At 47.3% G+C, this 12062-nt stretch overlaps 1 long non-coding RNA gene across 1 annotated transcript; it reads left to right on the top strand.

The window, feature by feature from the left end:
* Nucleotides 1–7622: 7622 nt before the first annotated feature.
* LOC128138622 (uncharacterized) lies at nt 7623–9783 on the top strand. The gene is made up of 3 exons (XR_008234092.1): nt 7623–7791; nt 9069–9267; nt 9698–9783. It is a non-coding gene; the product is annotated as an uncharacterized LOC128138622 (long non-coding RNA).
* Nucleotides 9784–12062: the final 2279 nt, after the last annotated feature.

Raw genomic sequence — 12062 nt, 5'->3', positions numbered from 1 at the left:
TAACTGCTGTATGGGTAAACAATATAAGTGAGGCCGTGAGTCGGTCTGGACTACACATGCACTGATGATATCATCAGTTATTACTTGTGTGAACCCTGACTGTAACCGTTACCCTTTTGTATACTATGCTTGCAAAGTGTGTCGGGAACAGTGGTGGACCCATTGCCATAAAAGGGAGCCCCTGAGAGAGGTGTATAGAGAGTGCTGGGAAAAGGAGAGGAATTTAACTGAATTGGCCTTACAAGTAAAAGTCTCAACAGAACAACTAAAAGAGTGGTCCAGAGAGTGGTGGGAAATCTTTAGCTTAGGTATAAATCCCGAAAAATATTGTTACTATCCCAATGAACCCATTCCTTATATAGTTGAAATTACTCAAGTGTGTTGCCGTGAAGCCTTAAAGGGAATACATGCGACTCACCAGGAGTTAAAAAAAAAAAAAAAAAAAAAAAAAAATCGGTACAAGAACCCCTGAAGAATACCCCTGCTGCCGAGAAGATGGCACACCCCGTTGCTCGAAGCAACCGAGTAGACGGGCGAGGCAGAGGAGTAAAAAGGTGGGGAAGAGAAACCGAGAGCCCAAAGAATGGGATGGTACAAGAGCATTGGATGAATTGCCTCGATGTTAGCCCAGACTCTCAGGCTAAAAGCTTAACATCCCCTGGTGATTACAGCCGTTATTCCAACCCAAATGGCAACAACACGGCATACACTTCACCACAGATATCAAATCCATTGAATACAATTGGCCAAAAGCATACTCCACAATCCCGACGCATTTTGGTATTTTTATTGCTGCTATTGTATCTGGGAAATTTTCAAGGGGAACACAAATACGCACATCAACCCTATAAATGGACTCTAAGCAGGTGGGAGGACCAACAAAATATCCAAATCATAACTACGCCAGGAGCCCCAAGTTTTACTCCCACTCTCTGTCAATTAGTCCCCAGAAAACCATGCCACCCCAGTCTGGGATTTTATTTTTGTCCCAATTCAAACCCTGGGAAAGGATACTGTAACTATCCGAATGAATATTACTGTGCTTATTGGGGATGTGAAACTGTCGCCTCAGATTGGCAACCAGGGGGAGGCAAGGATCCTCATATAACAGTAGGTTGGGGGCCCCCTGGATGCACGCCACCTCAACGCGACTCTGCTGGTGCGACAATCGGCTATTGGCTTGGGAGTTGTGAATACATATATATAAATGTATCCAACCCTTCAGATCCTGGGTGGATAGTAGGTAGAACCTGGGGAATGCGATATTGGGAAACAGGAACTGATAAAGGGGGTCTGATCTTGATCAGGAAAGAAGTTTTACCAAATGATCCCATAGGAGTCGGCCCCAACTCAGTACTTGCAAGAGAAAAGGAGACAAAAGAATTAAAGGAATTAAAGGATAATGCTGCCACAGGGGTAATTAATGTCGCCTCTATTCCAGAGAACGAGCCGCAAGAGAAAATTGAAGATAATTCATTGTGGAAGCTTGTTCAAGCAAGCTACCAAGTGCTCAATGCCACTAGTCCAAATCTAACTGAACATTGCTGGCTCTGCTATGGCATCAAACCCCCGTTTTATGAAGCCATGGGAGTGACCTTTAGATTTAAAAGAATCAATGGTTCAAACCCTGCCCAATGCCTATGGGGAAAAGAAATGGGACAAAAGCAGGGAATAACTTTATCCCAAGTCTCCGGAAAGGGTAGATGCCTGGGAAAAATCCCATTAGAAAAAGATCACTTATGTGGAGTCAAAACCTCACTAAAAGGGAAACCTCCAGCAGACTGGCTGATACCCGCAAGAAATACTAAATGGATTTGTTCTAAAACTGGAATTACCCCTTCTTTATCTCTAAAAGTGTTTAATGAAACAGATGAGTACTGCATACAAGTGATAATCGTCCCCAAGATAATTTACCATCCAGAGAGCTTTGTATACGATTACCACACTGTACGGGAACATCACTTACAAAAAAGAGAGCCTTTTACGGCGTTAACTATAGGCCTGTTAATGGCTGCAGGGGCAGCTGGAACAGGAACTGGTATTGCCTCACTGATCCAACAAGATCAGAAATTCCGAGCCTTGAGGGTAGCTGTAGACGAAGACTTAGTAAAGATTGAAAAATCTATTAGTGCTCTAGAGTCCTCATTAAGGTCATTATCTGAAGTGGTCCTACAAAATAGACGAGGACTAGACCTAATGTTTTTACAACAAGGGGGGTTGTGTGCTGCTCTTCGAGAAGAATATTGTGTGTATGCAGATCACACAGGGGTGGTTCGCGACACCATGACTAAACTCCGGGAGGGATTAGAAAAAAGGAAAAAAGAAAGAGAAATGCAGCAAAGTTGGTACGAATCATGGTTTAATCACTCCCCTTGGCTCACCACCTTATTATCAACGATAGCTGGGCCGCTCATTTTGTTAGTTTTAGGACTTACTTTTGGACCATGCATTTTTAATAGATTAATCACTATAGTTAAGGGGAGGTTGGAAGCAGCACAGTTGATGCTAATTAGAAGTCAATATGAACAACTTAGAGAGGGCAAATTGCAAATTGAAGAAGCCCCTATCTTAGAAAGAGCAAAAGAAGCAGTGAGACGATTTGATGAACAAAATGGGAAAAAGAAAGAGGGGGGACTGTGATAATAGATAAGCGTTTGTTAATCAAATCTTGCTCATGTTAGTAAAAAAAAAAACAAAACAAAAAAAACCAAACCAGATGTCGGCCTTAAAACAGCAAGGAGGGGGTCTTGCATTAACTACAGATAACTGGTAATGTAAACAATGTTTGTGCAAGCCTTGTGTTTATACAAAAGGTAATAAAACATGTATGTGTCAAGTGAGGGGCCCAGGGTCGTCACAGGAGGAAGACTTGGGGCCTATAAAAGGTAATAAAACACGCATGTGTCAAGTGAGGGGCACAGGGCAGTCGCAGGAGGAAGACTTGGGGGCCTTCATCCCAGCAATCACCAGGAGGCAGAAAAAGACCCCCCTAGCAACAGATCGGCGCAGATGCGGAGTACACCAAGGAAGCCAGAAGGCAGAAAAAGACCCCCCTAGCAACAGATCGGCGCAGATGCGGAGTACACTAAGGAAGATACGTGTACCGAAAATGACACAGATACCGGAAATAGAGAACTATAAGAACTGTGGCTACGGGAAGGGGGGTTGCGAGCCGTAGGTAGAGCAGTGGCTCCCCGGCCGCCCAGCGCTGTTTTGCCTATTTACCGCTTGCTTAATAAATTACTTCTAATTATTCACCACAGTCAGCTCCTGGACCTTTGTCCAAACTTATGACACTATCAGAGCTACTCTGACGCGTGCCAAAACATTTAATAAATTCAAGCTGCTGTTTCCATCCCGCTTAAAAACGTTAACTTACATCCCTCTCCCGTTCCTGAATATCCAGAGAGCGAACTATCACTACAAGCCTCGTTCACCAGACATTTTCTGACAAACTGCTTTGCGACAAAAAGCAACAAGACGGTTCAACAGGAGCACAGGCTGGGCGAATTCAGTGCTTGCCAGCAATCTCCTACAGAGCAGAAACGAAGGTGATCCCAAGGAAAGTTAGAGACCTTGCCAAGTGATGCAAGTGCCACAGCAACTCCACTGGCAGAAAACCTCTTGAGCTTTAGCTGGACTTGGGAAGGGATTTCCTAAAGCCTCTTTCCTCCATGGCTACCCCTGCAAGCAGTAGTGGAGCAGCACTGCCAAGCAAAACAGCAGGCACAATTCAAAAATCAGCCTCGATCAATGGCCCTGAGTGATCTGCATCAGAGATTCAAAAGAAGGAATAAGGCAATTCAACTATAAACAGAAACACATCATTGACTACCAAGGCAGAGCAGACAGCATGGTTTGTACTATCCTGAAGTATTCTAAACATGAGAGACATGACTTCACCTCAAACCGGGTAAGTTAACAACACCTGAGGGTGGCACCCCAGCTCTTCTCAAGGGTGGCCAGCCGGGGACCCAAGCTGCTGAAACAACCATCCAGAGAGTGCAGCATGACCACGCTGGTGTGCAGCACCTTACGACATGCACTGCTGCAGGGACAGGGTTTGCTTCCACTGGAGCAGATGCTGCTTTCAACAGCTTTCAACCCAGCGGCACCCCCCAAACCCGAAATAACCCTTAGGCCTGGTAGCATTGCCCAAATCCCAGAACAAACCCTAAATCCAGATGCATACTGCCCATTTCTCTGTATTCCCACCTGCCCACAGCCATCTGTTGTTTCCAATCTTGTAAATATTTTGGAAAAGCACTCTTTTTTTTTTTCTTTTTTTTTTTTTTTTTCACTACCTGCCTTGACTTCACTGCAGTACAGGCTCAGAGTCCACGACAATGGCTGGTAAAGTCCGCAGCAATACAGAATTGTGGAGGGATGAGTGGGATAGGTGCCCGTTAGCCATCTGGTAGTTGTTGGCAATTGACTCCAAGGCCTCCGTACCTACCTACCTACCAACTTCCTGACTCATTGGAAATGAGTCAGACTGCACCAGAAGTAACACTGTCTGACCTGGTCAGACATATCAGACCACAAATGGTGGTTTTGAGACAGAAAACGCAACACAAACCACCGGAACAGTAAAAAAACCAGCCAGAAGAAACATACACAAACCAAAGGCCCCTATCCAAACCCTGAAAAGACAAACAAGATAAAAAAGGAATAGCAAAAAAAAAAAAAAACCCACCACCCAGGACACAAGACAAGGCAAAAATAACATAACTCCGAGAACCCAGGGCCAACAAACCCACAGCCGGTCCGTAACAGTAACATGCTTTAATCCTAACTCACCTGAACTCTGGCATCCTGTAATCCTGCCATCCCACAGCCCTAGCACACTGCAACGCTAGCATACCATAACCCCAGCACATTGTAGCGCTAAGATATCAAAAAATGGAACACAAACTCCCTGGACATCTCCGCCAGAGCCTGCAGGTGGCCCCAGATCTCACACATCACAACTTTGAAGTGGCAGTGGGACAGAGCCACCAGGACATCACCAGCATCCATCTTCACATCATCCATCACACTCTGAAAAAGTGCCTGGCTTAAACGCTCCATGGGAGAAAGGCACTCGGAGACGCTGAACCGGCCAACCATGGCCACGGGGCTGCAGCTCATCATTTCTGTGTCAGAGCCAGCAGGCGGATGACCCCGTCCTCCCTGCGAGACCCCTCAGCGCAGCCGTACCCAGCTCCGAGGGGCTAGATACGGCCTCGGCTCTAGGGGGAGATGCTGCCTGGGAGCAGGATCTCTCACGGGGGCACTGGGAAACCCTCCTCAGGCCTGGATGCCTGAGAGACATCTCTGCACTGCTCTGTACCTCACAAAACCAGGGGCGGAGGAAGGCTGCTTTGCTGGCCTCCAAGAGAACCAGCTCACCTGGGCTCCTCCATGGCCACCGCGCGCCTTTGCTGTCAGGCGGCTCTCAGCGTTGCTCTGCAATCGGCTGTCACCTCCCTGAAGGACGCTCTCCAGCGCGTGGTACTTCTCCACTGGGTCTCCCTGGGGACAAAGATCGAAAGGGAGGGATGGGGTTTGCTTTGCCCCCATTCCCAGGCTGCCACAAAAGAGACCTGCCACCCCCCAAATCAGCTGTGGCATGTGGACACCACGCATGAGCTGCAGACGCGGATGGCAGTGGGGCTGTGGGGAGCGGGCAGGCTGTTCTGGGGTGCCCCCGGCGCTGGCAGAAAGCAGAGCTGGAGAGAACAGGGGGAAGCCCAGGGCAGCCAGCAGCTGGCGGTGGGGCCCGGCAGGATGCAGCGCCTGCGGAAATGCCCGGCTCCTTGAGCCTCAGCCCCGGGGCTGCAGCACGGGGCTGGCACTGCCTGGGGCTCGCTGGGAAAAATCAGGCAGGGGCGACCCTGAAAACCCACACACGTACCCAGGCCCGGGATTTGACAACCCGTTCCTTTGCCCATCACCGCCACGGGATCCAGAAAGCAGTGCCACTGGCCCTGGCATGGTCCTGAGCCATCTCTCCATGGAGGAGTCTTTAACCCAGCCTAAAAAGAAGAAAAATTGACCAGAATTCAGCTGTGCTCAAGTTTTTGCAGGCAGCGCGGTTTTTAAGCTGCCTGGTGCTGCCGTGCCTGGGGAACGCTCAAGAAACAGGGCAGCTGCCTGTACCTGCAGGCAGGCGGTGGAGTGTGGGCAGCAGGAGCCAGTGGTGGTTGGTGCAGCTGTTGAATGGGTTCAGGCTTTAAATGTGTCCAGACTGGTACGCCTGGTTCCTTTTTCCTTGCAGTGTGTATTTAGAGCTTAAACAGTATTCTTTTTAAAAGCAAAACCATCAAGCAGAAAAAAACAACCCCAAAACCAGTGGGTGATATTTTTCCCCCCAGCTGTCCTTTTTTACCCTCAGTCCTGGCCACTGTGAAGGCAATGCTTGTCAATAATATTAGGGCACAGGACTGGGCCCAGGGCAGGGCTTTGGCAGGCAGCACATTCCTCGAGGCTCCCGGTGATGCAGTTCCTGGGGAGTGCTCAAGAAACGGGGGCAGTTGCCCAGAATTGCCATTTTGGGTCTCTCCCCATCGTGCTCTGTCTGGCTCCCTGCCCCCATTTTTTAATTCCTCCCTCTCTGTCTTTAACCCATCACTATTTTCTTCTTTCTCTTTCTTTCTCTGTCTCGCTCCCTGTCTGTATTTCCTCATTCCTCTCTCTCCCGCAGCCTGGCCCCTCATTCCTGCCTGTATCCCCTGCTCAGCTGGCTGGGCCTTCTCTCTTCTCTCTGGGCCTCCGTCCTGCTCCCCATCCCCTTCCGCTCCTCCGCCGTCTCCATCCTGGAGGCCATCGCTGTTCTGTCCTTCTGCCCCTCCTTGTCCTGATCCGCATCCCTCTCTTTCTCACTCTCTCTGGGCTGTTTCCCGTCCTTCCCTTGCTCTCTGTCCCTGCCTCTCCCTTTCTTTCTCTCTTCCCTGCCTTTCTCCTCTCACCCTTCCCCTCCGTCCCACTCTCCTGCTCCCTGTCCCACCTCTCTCTGCCGCTCTGTCCCCCCTTCTTCTCTTTCTCTTTCTCTTTCTCTTTCTCTTTCTCTTTCTCTTTCTCTTTCTCTCTTTCTCTTTCTTCTCGTCCTCGTCCTCCCCCGGGGAGGCGGCCATGGGGCCTGCGGGGGGCGGGGCCGGGCCGGGGATGGTGTCCCTGCAGGGTCAGGCAGCAGGAAGGCGTGCCCCGGGGCATGCTGGGAGCTGTAGTCCTGGGGCCTGCGGGGCTGCCAGGCGGCCATTTTGGTTCCCGGGGCATGCTGGGAGCTGTAGTCCTGGGGCACGGGGCTGCCGGGCGGCCATTTTGGTCTCTGCAGTCGCGGCTGAGGGGAGGGCTGGGGCTGCCCGTGAGGCGAGCGAGGCCCTTGGGCGGGCGTGGGGGTGTCTCCTGCCTGCTGGCTGCCCGGGGGGGGCTCCAAGCTGGAGCCGGGCCCGGCTGAGGGAAGGAGAGAAGGGACAGGGTGAGGGGGGTCGCAGTCCTGGGTTTGCAGGTTTCACGCAGACGCCCTCTTCAGAAAACACAGTGTTTATGTGGGTCAGCGGTCCCTGCAGAGTTTTATTATTTATAGCCATTTTTATAAATACAGGACTTCGCACAGCAGGCTCACACGGTGCTGTGCTTCTTGTAAACTGAATCGCTTTTATCCCGGCTACAGTCTGGAGGGAGCCAGTGCCAGCCGATAGATTAAGATGGAGATGAAAGCACGCGATACGCTTGCGATGGTGATCCTGCCACAAGGCATGCTGCTTATTGATCTGGGAAGACACTGCAGTGACTCTGTCAGAGGACAAGGTTTTCAGTGCTATTTCTGTATGTGACACCCAAGGGATTTTTTCCCTCTGCGTGTATTTCTGTGCAGGCATGTGCATGAAACGTAGGTGTTTCTCTGTGCCGTAACGGGCACTGATGACAGCTGGGTGGGTGGCAAGGTGTGCAATCACGGCAGAAACTTCCTGCAGCTGCCCTGCCATGTGCTTCAGGATAAAACAGCTCTTCTGGTTGTTTGCTGCCATTGAGAGCTACTGAGGGCATGGGAAGGTATTGGGTTCTTCCTCCCTGCAGTCAGCACTGGTCCTTACTGGGTCGCTTCCCACAGCAGCCAGCGCTGTGCTCCCCTCTCAGTTGTTAGGCAAACAGCTGTAGCAGGAAAGTGTGGCATGTTCCTCTGATTCATGCATTCTCCGCCTTGCACAGCAACACACTTGAAAACACTGAAATGTGCTCTTTTTATTGCCGTTAACATTCAAAAATCTTGTCTTGGTCTGGTCAGCAAGGAATTTGGAAAACATCAGGGTTGCATTTTGAGAATAAAATAGGTTCTCATCCTTCCCCCTCCCCCCGAAACCGTGTAGGATCCAGACCTTCTCCCCCTACCCCCCTATGTGTAGCCTGGCTTTGTTCATTTTGCTGCCTCATACCAAGAATATAGCAAACAACAGAGATGTGTGCTGTGTGCTCCAGGCCAAAGACAGTTTTAAGTGTTCCCAGTTTACTTCGTGCAGCTGTGCAGCATGGCACATTTTGGAAGGCACACTGGGATGATGTATCAGAAGTTGCTGCAAATGAGGTGATACTGGTAGTGGTTTATTTTCAGTGCCTGGTTTGGGAAAGAATATACTCAAATTTTCTAAGATACAGATCTATTAGAGAAAAAGGAGTGCAAGGTAAGAAGCATCATGCTGCCTTTATTGCTAAATGTCTGCTTTCATTTCATTCAAACTAGAAAGTAAACAAAGATTGTACCTGCAACAGAATTTGTTTCCCAGAGTGAGCATTCAAGCACTGGGGAGCAGTTTGCAGGATCAGAACTTCAGCCTGCTCTGGGTGATAAACCCTCAGGAGAGGAAAGAGAAACCCCACTTTTTAAAATACAGCTCTACTTATCTTAAGATTTCTTCGTGTTAGGTTGTGTTGGCGGTCATACTCTAAGCACGTGACGAAACTGTTAAAAAAATCAAGATATTTAATTATTATTTACTGTATTAAGTCCTCTTACAAGCAGTGCACTCCATTGCCCTGTGGATAGTATAATGACTGGCATGACTGGCAATTTTCCTTTTCTTTTCTAGTACAAGGATGCATGTATGAAGGCAAATCAAGGGTACAAGTGGTGCCTCACAGCAAACCAAGCTGCGAAAACGCAGACATCTGCTGTTACAAACAGGAAAAAGCTATGGGCCTTTGCCTCGGACTCTGCAAAAGATTTACCAAGCCTGAGGAAAGTGACAAGAGGTGACGAAATGCCACAGCGTAACTTCGGGATGGCAGGTGAGATTTCCATCCATGTTCCTCAAACGTAGCAGCCTCATTTTGTTTGTGGATGCGGCGTTGGAATCAAACTGCAAGGCCAGTTTCCTTTACTGCACCTGGTACTGTAGTGCAAATACCTTTCATGTCCCAAATTAAGGTGCCAAGACTCTAGTTAAACCTCTGCATAACAACCTCAAATCTTCTTAAGTGCATGATTGCTTTCAAGAGTCAAGTCCAGACATGTGACATATCATAAGCCATACCCCATTTGGGGTCCAGATTTGATTGATGTTTAGTTCAGGCTTATCTGCTGTTAGAGATTTTAATTTTCTAGTCAAAAAGGGAACTGCTGATTATGTGCATTCTTTTTCTCTTTCATAGAGTGTTGTACTATGTTTAGGAATTTGCTATTGACAGAAATAATTTATGGTTGTCTATGAAGTTGGAGGTGTTAACGTTCTTGTGGATGAATGTACCAGTGGAGCTAACTTCTTGTATTTAACTCAAGAGAAGCATAATGATAGCTTGGAGGGGTGGATTCTAACCATTTTAAACATACCCCCCCCCTAAAAAACCTCAAGAAGTGGATTGCCTGAGCAGGTTGAAGGCAGATAATCTCAAACTGATATCCACAAATAGCAGAACTGTAGCAATCATGACCTTGAAATGGAAATATTAATGTTAAATACTGGCAGCTTAGGAGCCTAACAGTCAAGGTAGAAACTAATTTTTAGCCCACCACCCCTTTTTCCTTTTTTTTTTCTTTTCTGCATTTTGATGTTTCTAATTTTATGAGTACTGATGTATTTGAAACTTTGTCATATCCTACCTAGGTTATGTCAAGTGTGTGGCAGATAGGACTTTTCTGCTTAGAGAGATCGTGAGCTGGAGAGTGGAAAATGGTTTTATGGAACAAGTATAAGAGGAGAAGAAGGGATAAAAAGGCTTGTATGCCTTTTTGCCAGTTTAGTGGTATGAAAATTCCTGTAATGAAATTTCTTCTGGCTATGAAGGAAATGTGAAATGGGATCAAAAGAAAGTGTTTCCTGCTACATCGTTATGATATATGGGAGACCAGTTCTAAAAACCTCAAGCCCCTTCATCCCGTTCTGTTTTTGCTATCAGAGGAGTCACTTTTATGCTCCTTCAGGTTTATTGACTTAACAGAGAGAACAAGGAGTAGGTCTTGGTCTAGCTGGCTGCTGTCCCCCACTGCTCCTGCCGGGATATCCAACTGTAGAGCTTCTGAGTAGAGAGTGATTTTGAATCAACACCTGTCAGAACAGAGGACAGAGAACTTAAGAGTTAATGAGAAGCTGATCTAATCCATTGTTTTATCTATAGAGCCATTAATTTCTGAAGAAGGCCCTCTTTTGTGCTACATGTGATTTGAAAATTTATTTATTTATTTATTTATTTATTTATTTATTTTCTGCTGGCTGAGTCAGTGAGCACAGGGGTCTCACTCCAGTCCTCATGCAAGTGAAAGCTGGCTGGTTCATGAGTATAACGATAGCCCATAAAATAACGACAGCCTCTGACAGAGATGTTAGCAGAAGCATCTAAACCATGGCAAGTCTGCCGTGCCAAGTGGATTACTGTTTTGTCAACTATATTCCAGTTTGTGGTAAATATGTGTTGTTGTATTCCTCTCCCCTCGACTTCACGTGAGAGCTCCATTCAGCTCTGACTCTTCTAGCCAGTGCAACGTCTTTTAAAAGCCAGGCTGCATGCTAACTGATGAACTAAAATGTAGCTGAGCAACTGTAGAAATGCCACTGACTGTCTCGCATCTTCAAGGTGGATAGCTTCCTTTGGACAGGGATTATATGATTCCAGAACAATTCCAGGAAATCTGTTTGCTTGTTGGTAGCTGTTAATCCTGTCTTGATTGCTTTTTACATACTAGATGTCATTTTTGAAAATGTAACATAGAGAGAGTGAGATCTTCCTTTCTTTTTCTGAAGTCCCCCACAGGCCATAGCTCTCCTTTATTTTTGGCATTCCGACAGTAACCACCGCACATTTTAAGTTTTGCATATTGACCTACCATTGTGTCAAGAGCCCGAGGTGTGGCACCAGCGTTGGGCTTCTGACCTGCAGACCCACTAGTGGTGTCCTTGCTCATCCAGCTGGGAAGTTGTAATGGAGTACGTTTTTGTCATGACATGGCTCACCTGCAAAGACAACTGCTGTTTGCAGGGGAACGTGACCATTGCAGCGCCTACCGTCACAGCTACAGAGCTAAGTGGGCAACAGCTTTCCTATACAAATGTGCCAGATTCCTGATACTTCCACATTTCTGCATCAGGAGAAAACCAGCTGGGCCAAAAAGCTTTTTAGTGAAGTAAAGGATGGAAAAAAGACGCTTCCCAGCCTAGCCAATATCCTGATAGAGATGCAATTTTTGTTTTTAGAAAGAAGCTTCTTTCTGCACCCGGGTGAAAGGTAGTTGAAACTGGTACCTTCCGGCCTTCATTCTGCTTCGTTCTTCCTCAGTTCTTTCTTTCCTCTGATTGAAAAATTGCAGTGATGAACAAGCCAGCCTGCTGAGTTTCTAACTGGACCAATACTAACAAAGAATGTCATTCCCAAATAGTGAGCTAGTGGTAAGCTTCATCAATAGTAAAAGCTGTTGAGAAAGTAATGAATCAGAATGGGAGACAGTTCTGCAAGTCAAATTCTTGACTATTTTCTAACTACTGTTGATTTAACTGTAAATTGCTTTAAAATAGCACTTAAAATTTGTAATTTTTCATACCAGTAAGTTCTTGGTGCTGTGAGAGAAATGTTGTGCTGAGAAGGCACTATAA

The sequence above is a fragment of the Harpia harpyja genome, unplaced genomic scaffold (assembly GCF_026419915.1).
Source record: "Harpia harpyja isolate bHarHar1 unplaced genomic scaffold, bHarHar1 primary haplotype scaffold_75, whole genome shotgun sequence".
Classification (NCBI taxonomy): Eukaryota; Metazoa; Chordata; class Aves; order Accipitriformes; family Accipitridae; genus Harpia; species Harpia harpyja.
The sequence above is the reverse complement of the archived record's forward strand: the minus strand, read 5'-3'. Positions and strand labels throughout refer to the sequence as shown.